Source organism: Octopus sinensis, unplaced genomic scaffold, assembly GCF_006345805.1.
Source record: "Octopus sinensis unplaced genomic scaffold, ASM634580v1 Contig09810, whole genome shotgun sequence".
NCBI lineage: Eukaryota > Metazoa > Mollusca > Cephalopoda > Octopoda > Octopodidae > Octopus > Octopus sinensis.
The window spans coordinates 10,033-20,000 of NW_021831951.1; the positions used below are offsets into that span (position 1 = coordinate 10,033).

At 40.2% G+C, this 9,968-nt stretch overlaps 1 long non-coding RNA gene across 1 annotated transcript in view; it reads left to right on the forward strand.

Annotated features, from left to right (window-relative positions):
- Window positions 1–1,384: 1,384 nt before the first annotated feature.
- The window catches only part of LOC118761161, a 16,991-nt gene continuing 8,407 nt past the window's right edge, over window positions 1,385–9,968 (forward strand). The window contains exon 1 of the long non-coding RNA XR_004997184.1: window positions 1,385–1,546. This is a non-coding gene — a long non-coding RNA (uncharacterized LOC118761161). The remainder of the gene's footprint in view (window positions 1,547–9,968) is intronic.

Sequence of the window (9,968 nt, forward strand, 5' to 3'; positions counted from 1 at the left end):
ATATATATATATGTGTGTGTATGTATGTATGTATGTATGTATGTATGTATGTATATGTATGCACATTCACTTACCGTGTAGAAAAGCTGGCAGTGACTTCCCGATAAAATTGTCTATTTAGACAAACATAACACGGTATCTGTTATTTAACGTTTTCCGTGCAGCTGGTTTGTATCAAACTATAACGATAGTATTGTTGCTGGTGCTGGTGGCGGCGGCGGTGGTGTTTGCAGGGTTGGTGTGATGGTAGTGTTGTTGTTGTTGGTGGTGGTGGTGGTGGCGGAGTTAGTGTTGATAGCATTGATGGTGATAATGTTGCTAATGGTGGTTTATGATGGATGTTTGCATCGCTGATTGTATTGGTGGTTGTGATGCTATTGGTAGTCTTTGTTGTAGTATTGGTAAAGCAGATGGTGGTGGTGTTATTGGTTGGTACTGGTATCGGTGGCAGTTGCTGCTTGGTGGTGGTGGTGGTGGTGGCTGTGGTGGTGCTGCAGGTTGTGTTGGGGCTCTAGTACTGGCGGCGATGTTTATGTTGCGGTCGGTTTTGGAAGACGTGAGGGTTGGTGGTTGTGTTATTGATGCTCGTGGTAGTTTGATGATGTTGGCGGGGATGATGGTGGTGATGGAGGAATGGAGGTAATGTGGATGGAGGTGATGGGGATGGAGGTGATGGGGGATGGAGTTGATGGAGATGGTGGCAGTGGTGATAGCTTGATGGCGTTGGTGATTGTGGTGATGGTGGTGGTGTTGAATTCTGGTAATAATTTTGTAGCGTTAGTGATGATGGTGGTGGTGATGGTTGCGATGGTGGTGGTGGTGGTACCGGCGAAGGCAGCGGTGGCTGTGGTGATGGTGATGGCGGCGAAGATGATGGTGATGGCGGCGAAGATGATGGTGATGGCGGCGAAGATGATGGTGATGGCGGCGAAGATGATGGTGATGGCGGCGAAGATGATGGTGATGGCGGCGATGGTGATGGCGATGGTGGTGGTATGGTGGCGGCGATGGTGGAGGTGGTGGTGGCAGTGGTGGTAGTGGTGGATGATAGCATATTATCGTTTAGTTCGAGATCTACTCAGAAGAAACGGCCTGGTGATTAATGTTGTTCCAGCCGTGACCACTCTATTATAATTCTGGGTATAGTGTATATCACGGAGGCGCAATAGCCCAGTGGTTAGGGCAGCGAACTTGCGGTCATAGGATCGCGGTTTCGATTCCCAGACCGGGCGTTGTGAGTGTTTATTGAGCGAAAATACTTAAAAGCTCCATGAGGCTCTGGCAGGAGGTGGTGGCGAACCCTACTGTACTCTTTCATCACAACTTTCTCTCACTCTTTCTTCCAGTTTCTGTTGTACCTGTATTTCAAAGGGCCAGGCTTGTCACACACTGTGTCACGCTGAATCTCCCCCGAGAACTACGTTAAGTGTACCACGTGTCTGTGGAGTACTCAGCCACTTGCACGTTAATTTCACGAGCAGGCTGTTCCGTTGATCGGATCAACTGGAATCCTCGTCGTTGCAACCGACAGAGTGCCGTAGTAATAGTGTATGTAAGAATATATTATCAAATTTATCAGAAGCCGTGTAATTTGAGGGAGTTTTGGCTGCTATTCCCAGCATGTTGAGCATCTACATAGAGACCCTCTTTTGGGCTCGAGATGCTCTAAGTAATAACAGTATAGGTAGGTGTTGGTGGTATTATTCGTGGTGATGGTGGCGGTTGTGGTAATGGTTGTCATGCTAGCGCCTATGTCACTGGTGGTAGTTGTAGTAGTGCTGGTAATGGTGATCGTGACAGTGATGGTAATGATGGTACTGGTGGTGGTGGTGTTGGTGGTTGTGATAGTGGTGAGAGTTGCTATAGTGATGGTAGTGGTGGTGGTTGTATGTGTTTTCTATCATAGCGCAACGAGTACGCCTATTCACTAAAAGAAGTGAGATCATGGTGCAGTGCAGGCATCAAAAGAAATCCACGTTGATAAATCATAGTCGTTAATCTATGAATGACCAATGGATGTTGACAGAACGAAACTAATAGATACACAAAGAAATGTAACTGCTTCACAAACATCAGAAAGCATGAAATCAAGTAGTGCGTTGTGAACGAATTTGGGAGATGGAAACTGTATATGTGTGTGTGTGTGTCGCTTAAAAAACCAGTGTTGGTTTGTTTACTCTCTTGTAAATTAGCAGTTTGGCAAATTAACCCGACAGAATATGTGCAAAGCTTAAAGAATAAGAACTGGGTTCCACAAAACCCCTTCATGACCTCTGTCCAGATGCCACTTCATGACCTCTGTCCAATGACTGAAGCAAGAAAAAGGTAAAATATAATTTTATATATGTATGCATATACACATATATACCTGTATACATATATGTATATATGTATACACACACACGCACGCACGCACACATATCTGTGTCACGGTATTGACCAGACTATCAGATGTTGTTATACATCGCTGGTGAAAATGCGCGTCGTATTGTTTTATCTTCCGAATAATTCTCTCCCGCTGGCCAGGCGAGCAAGCCAACATTCGCCCTGGTCAGAAGGCTTTTCCATCACAGAGTTACTCGTTTACAGCTGAGTGGACTGGACCAACGTGAAATGAAGTGTTTTGCTCAACAAAACAACATGCCGCCCGGCCAGGGGATCGAAACCTCTACTACTTACTAGGCCACACGTTTTCATATTATATCATATTATATATATACATATTATACATACATACATATATATATATATATATATATATATATATATATAATATATATATATATAATATATATATATATATATATTATATATACATATATAACATACATACATACATACATACATACATACATACATACATACATACATATATATGTTGTATAGTTCGGGTATATATGCTTATATGTACAGTACCTGCATGTTATGCCATGAAACTGACATAGATATGCACACATTGAGATATGCAGCCACATACACGTACATATATAAGTGTAAGTATGTCTGTATGTGTGTGTGTGCATGAGTTGGAGAGAGAGAGAGAAAACGAGAGAAATGTGCTGCGCATGTATGCTGGTGCAGCTGTGTGTGTGTGTACAATTGCATGTAAATCTGTGTGTAAATGTGTGTGCGTGTGTATATGCATAGAAAACTTGAAAAGAAACACCACCCCTTGCACACACATGCACACACACACACACACACCACTTCCCTGACACCAACGTCTGCTTTGAAGAAATCTGTGTAACCCCTCCCCCCATCTCTAACTAATAATCCCACCCACTACATATGCAGAGTTTAACTTTAATGTACACAAGGATATCTTAGGAAGAATGAACATCAAGGGGTGGCGGTAGGGGTGTGGGTCAACGTTTGACCCGTGATGCTGTACACTTGGATAGAATAACTGTCAGCATGTTTGAATGCTTCTTGTCCGTCCATATCTTTTCAAACCAATTCCACCTTCCCCACCTTTCCCTGCTTCCTTTATGTATGTACCTTTGCATGTATGTATGTATTATGTATGTATGTATGTATTACGTATGTATGTATGTATGTATGTATGTATGTATGTATGTATGTATGTACGTATGCGTGTATGCATCTGTCTCTGTCTCTCTCTCTATATACATACTTATACATATGCCATATATATAATTATATATATAAATATATATTTGTGCATATATATATACATACATATATATACATACATATATATGTACATACACATATATATACATATATATATATCTATATACATATACATAATATATATTAATATATACATACATAATATATATACTTATACACGCACACACATACGCACGGGTATATATATACATTTAAACATATATCATGCACTCATTGTATATATTTATACATATATATATATATATGTGTGTGTGTGTGTGTGTGTGTGTGTGTGTGTGTAAGTGTGTGTGTGTACGTGTGTGTGACTATACGTATATATACACACACACATGCACATATATATAGTGAGTGAGAGAGGGAGAGAGAGAGGGAGAGAGAGAGTCTAAAGGAGGTGGGCAAGAGTGAAAGTCGCTTCAACCTTTTCTTTGTATAAAGTTTAATAAAGATGTTCTCTTCGAAAAGGTATTAAATAATTCTTCAGTTCGATGTGAAATTGTTTTTAGTATAAGTTAGCAAAAAAAGACACAGACAATACCCTCATCCCCACATACACACACAGACATACAAACCGAATGCTGTCCCACGAGGATTATCTTGTGGCCACTGTTGTTCATAATGAACCTCTCATTCATGTCCTCCGTCTCACAGACAGCCACCTTCAGGCTATAAAGACGATACAAAATTCTTAGCGATGATACATGCAACTGCAACAAGGGTTAGATGCAATATACAAATCGGTGAAGGTCAATAACAAGCAGTTGGATTCTGAAAATTCCAAGACCTCTGCTATCAGCGGGCGATGCTGAATAAAACGCAGACAAAATTTAGTGAACCAGGAGAGATTTTATTTCTTTATTGCCCACACGGGGCTAAACATAGAGGGGACAAACAAGGACAGACAAAGAGATTAAGTTGATTATATCGACCCCAGTGCGTAACTGGTACTTATTTAATCGACCACGAAAGGATGAAAGGCAAAGTCGACCCCGGCGGAATTTGAACTCAGAACGTTACGGCAGACGAAATACCGCTGAGCATTTCGCCCGTCGTGCTAACGATTCTGCCTGCTCGCCAGAGAGATTGTTGTACCAGAATCACAATCTGTGTGTGACTTGGACATTGACGTGAGGAACGAGGCATCTTTCCGTGTGCATATTACTAAGTTGGCAATGAAATGCAGGCGGCTGGACGGATGGATTTTTAGAACCTTCAGAATAAGAGAGTAAGAAACCATGAGTGGTCTTTGGTAGACATTTTTCCTATGCTGTTTTAACTATTGCTCTCAACTATGGCCGCCATTAGTGTAAAATTAATGGCAGAACGGAATTCGGAGCAATCCAATAAAGCTACACACGGAAGATTATCTTAATGCAACAGATTAGCTACTGGGACAGATTCAAGAAGTTAAGGCCCTACTCCATGGAACGATGGAACAAAATCTGGAAAGATTCCTGTAATATGAATCTAGAAGACTCTGGAAGGAACTTCCAGGTACATGCGCGCACACACACACACATGCACACACAAGCATACACCCATACATATGTGTGTGTTCGTCCCGGATGACATACACGCGCATACACGCACATATACTCGTGTGCATATTTCTATGTATGTATTCACGTGACTGATTATCTCTGTACCTCTCTCTCTCTCTCTCTCTCTCTCTCTATTTATCTATATTGTTCATCTCATGTGTGTGTTCAGGTTTGTGTACTGCTTACTTAAGCACATAAGCATGTATACGTATATACACACACATACACACAGGGTAAAAGATAGGAGATATATATAGAGATGGAAGACTGCGAGGGAGAATGAACGAAATAAACAGACAGAAAGATAAACACACACACACACATGCACACACACACACACACACACACACACACACACACACACACAACACACGCACACTTGCTAGCACATACCAAAAAACTATAGCTACCTGTCACCGGTCGATCTGGTGAATGTTCAGTGACAGTGTGTTGTTTGTCATTATGTTATCTCGACCGACCACCACATAAGAACAGGACAGTTCACTACACACACACACACACACAGACACACACACACACACACAGACACACACACACACACACACCACCACACAACGGAGCATCATACATCTCATACCACCCACTAAAACCTTCACCTCTCTCTTCACCAGTCAAACACTAACAAAATGGTTTACTCACAAGTGTATACAAACACATCACGATTAAACAAACTGCTTGCAAATGGCCGCTGCCACTGTTGATATAGATCAGTCGTACGACGTACGACGCGCCAGAAGGCGGCCTGGGTCACAGTATTTAAGTCCCTGTAAACTAACAGTTACGAATGCCGTAGGCAGGTGGGAAGTTCGGGATTTTCTATGAATACAGAGTACTTATAGCTGTTATTATTTAGCCCCAGGTCGGTAGGTTCTGACTGGGTAGACCCATAATTCGGATCTAGTCAGTTTGACTGCCAGCATCAATTCTGTTCAAATTGATTTTATATTCAGTGTAGTGATTTTATTGGCTAATCAATGGCATGAAAATCATTTTTGCCATAAATCAATATATAAGGAGTTATTAGCAATAATAAAAGTTTGAAAATTTTGGTAATTTTAGCCAACCGTAAGCCACAGACACATTCATGCCTGCTTCGATAGTAAGAAGCGGAACAGGAGAATCCTTTTGTGTGCGAGAAAGCACGTGTTGACAAATATATTTATTCCTTTATTGCCCGCAGGGGGCTAAACATAGAGGGGACAAAAAGGACAGACAAAGGGATTAAGTCGATTATATCGACACCAGTGCGTAACTGGTACTTATTTAATCGATCCTGAAAAGATGAAAGGCAAAGTCGAGCTCGGCGGAATTTGAACCCAGAAACATTTCTCCCGGCGTGCTAACGTTTCTGCCAGCTCGCTGCCTTTGTTGACAAATATATTGAAACCACTTGTTTTATCTATCTGTTGACAATTGAGCATGTGAATTTATGAACTGGTCAACAAAATCTTTGATTTTAAAAATTATTTAATTTGTAACATGTTCATCGCATTTGCATTAAATGCATATTGAATGCTTAAAACTACGTTTACTCGTTTCTTTTTGTCATTGAGGCGGTTGTAAGGTGTGCTAAAACTAACAGCTAAATAACGTTTTTTTGGATAAATCGTGCTATTGCATTAAATGAGTATTGAATGCTTCAAACTATAAAATACGTGTTGTTTAAAAATATTTACAACACGTGATTTTCAGGATGTTGACGACAAAATGTGCAGTCAAGCTCAAAACGACAGTTTCCAAATCCGGTTTCCTGTCAGGGTGAAAATTATCAGAGTTCAAACCTCTATAACTTTTCGAAGACATTTTTCTGGAAAAAAGTTAAATAATTCCAGTAATTCAGCTTGAAAAAGTATATGACTGTGCCAAATTAAAAATTTTTTGTTAAATATAACTTTTTAAAATGCTGCCAGCCAAACTGAAAAAAACCCATAATACTTTAAAATTTTGACACAAGGCCAGCAAAATCTCTCTCTCTCTCTTTCTCTGTCTCTCTGTCTCTCCACACACAACCACACACACACACACACACATACACACACACACACACACGCAATCACATATTTGCAGACGCATATATGATATCTTGTTCTGAAATTCTGAGAGAAATGGGAGGTGCCCTAAGACCTCAACATTCCCCTCCCAAAGCTTCGCTATTGTTAACCTATAATGCAATACTGTGGCATTTAAAGGCCCTCTGCTGCTGTGTAAGTCACTCCCCAAAGGATTACGAAATGTGACTAAAGTTTCCCCGGAGACTTTAAGAAGGAATCGAGATGTGTATCTCTCTAACATACCAGCCTTCCTTGTTACCGAAATGGAAAAAGTTTTCTAAGGCGAGACTAGTACTAATCTATTTACATACATACATACATACATACATACATACACACAACGCACGAACACGTTTACATATATATTTGTGTGTGTGAGCATGTGTGTGTATATACATGTATATATTACATATATATATAATATATATATATATATTCTTTTATTTGTTTCAGTCATTTGACTGCAGCCATGCTGGAGCACCGCCTTTAGTCGAACAAATCGATCCAAGGACTTATTCTTTGTAAGCTTAGTACTTATTCTACCGGTCTCTTTTGCCGAACCGCTAAGTTACGGGGACATAAACACACCAACACCAGTTGTCAAGCGATGTTGGGGGACAAAAACAGATCACACACAGACACACACACACACACACACACACACACACACACACACACATACACACCACACACACATATATATTTATATATATATATACGACGGGCTTCTTTCAGTTTCCATCTACCAATTCTGCTCAAAAGGTTTTGGTCGGCCCAAAGCTATAGTAGATGTGTATATATATATATATATATATATAATATATATATATATATAATATATATATATATATATATAATGTATGCATATATTTTTATTTATCATATTATTGTCTGACAGCGCCTCGTGTCAGGTTCGTTTCGATTTGTCGGTTCGTTCCACTTCTTGTCTCCATTTAATTTATATAAGGAGTGGCTGTGTGGTAAGTAGCTTGCTAACCAACCACATGGTTGCGGGTTCAGTCCCACTGCGTGGCATCTTGGGCAAGTGTCTTCTGCTATAGCCCCGGGCCGACCAATGCCTTGTGAGTGATTTGGTAGACGGAAACTGAAAGAAGCCTGTCGTATATATGTATATATATATATATGTGTGTTTGGTGTCTGTGTTTGTCCCCCTAGCATTGCTTGACAACCGATGCTGGTGTGTCTACGTCCCCGCCACTTAGCGGTTCGGCAAAAGAGACCGATAGAATAAGTACTGGACTTACAAAGAATAAGTTCCGGGGTCGATTTGATCGACTAAATGCGGTGCTCCAGCATGGCCGCAGTCAAATGACTGAAACAAGTAAAGAGAGTATATATATATATACAGATACATAAATATATCATACCACCCATGTACACACACACACACGCACACATAAAGGCGGTGAGATTCCAGAATAGTAAGTACAACGGACAAAAGTGTTTAGCGGCGTTTCTTCCGGCTTTACATTTGAGTTCAAATCCCGCCGAGGCTTTGTCGTTCATCCTATCTCAGTTTTCCTTCGATGTGGACGACCAAGTTCTGTCAATATTCTGAAAAACCGTAGTTGATGAAAATTCAAAGCAAGCTGCTGGAAAATTAGCAAAAGAATCCAATTCAAGTCAATCATCAAACACATCCATGAACCAAGGAAAGTATCTAAATTCGGTCAGTATGTCCTTCATCATCTGATTGCTTCATCATCTGTTTGCTGGACATTGTTGTAGAGCTGAAAACGAGGTAATTTCTACTCTTCTCCTCTGGAAGCCATCTGCTCGCGACACCAGAGGGAGCACACTCTCCTACCCTGATGTAATCTCCAGGGATACAGGCATCCAGCAACAGGACCTCCGTAATGCTATGATGGATCGTGAGGTCTGGCGTGGCACGGTAAATTCCATTGTCTCGACTACGATCGAACAATGATGATGATTAATTAATGAGTTGCTCTCTACTTTTAATTGTAGAGTAGACTTGCTTTCAAATCTTTCCTGTGTCCAAATCACTCAGGAAAATTGAGAAGTTTTATCTCCTTATTGTCTTGTCCTTGCTTCACCTGACTCATCTCTTCCGTACACTGCAATAACATTTAGAGGGATTGCAGTATATTATTTAAAAAATGACATTGAGTATTTCTTTCTTGGAAACTTGAAGAATTTTACGCCCAAGGGATAAAGAATTTATCAAATAGATGGGATTATTATCTTGATTAAATATATCAATTAAGATCAAATAAGCATTCATTTCTTGTCCGTCTTGAAATACGACAAAACTTTCCGACCTACAAAGCTGCGAAGGATCACTGGAAAGTAGACAGAGGAAGTAGAAAGTTCGAGAAGTTTCTTGTAGCCATTTATGCATGAAAAACAAAAAACAAAAACAAAAAACAAAACAAAACAAAAAGGACGAGACGAATAAATTATGAAGAGCTCTAATAATTAATATTTGTTTCAAATTTTGCACAAGGCCAGCAAGTTCGTAGGAGGGTCTGAGTCGATTATATCGACTCTACTGTTCAACTGGTACTTATTTTATCGACCTCGAAAAGATGAAAGGCAAAGTCGATCTCGGCAGAATTTGATCTCAGAATGTACTGACTGGTGAAATACCGCTAAGCATTTCGCCCGGCGCGCTAAAGATTTTGCCAGCTCATCACCTTAATAATAATAATAATAATAATAA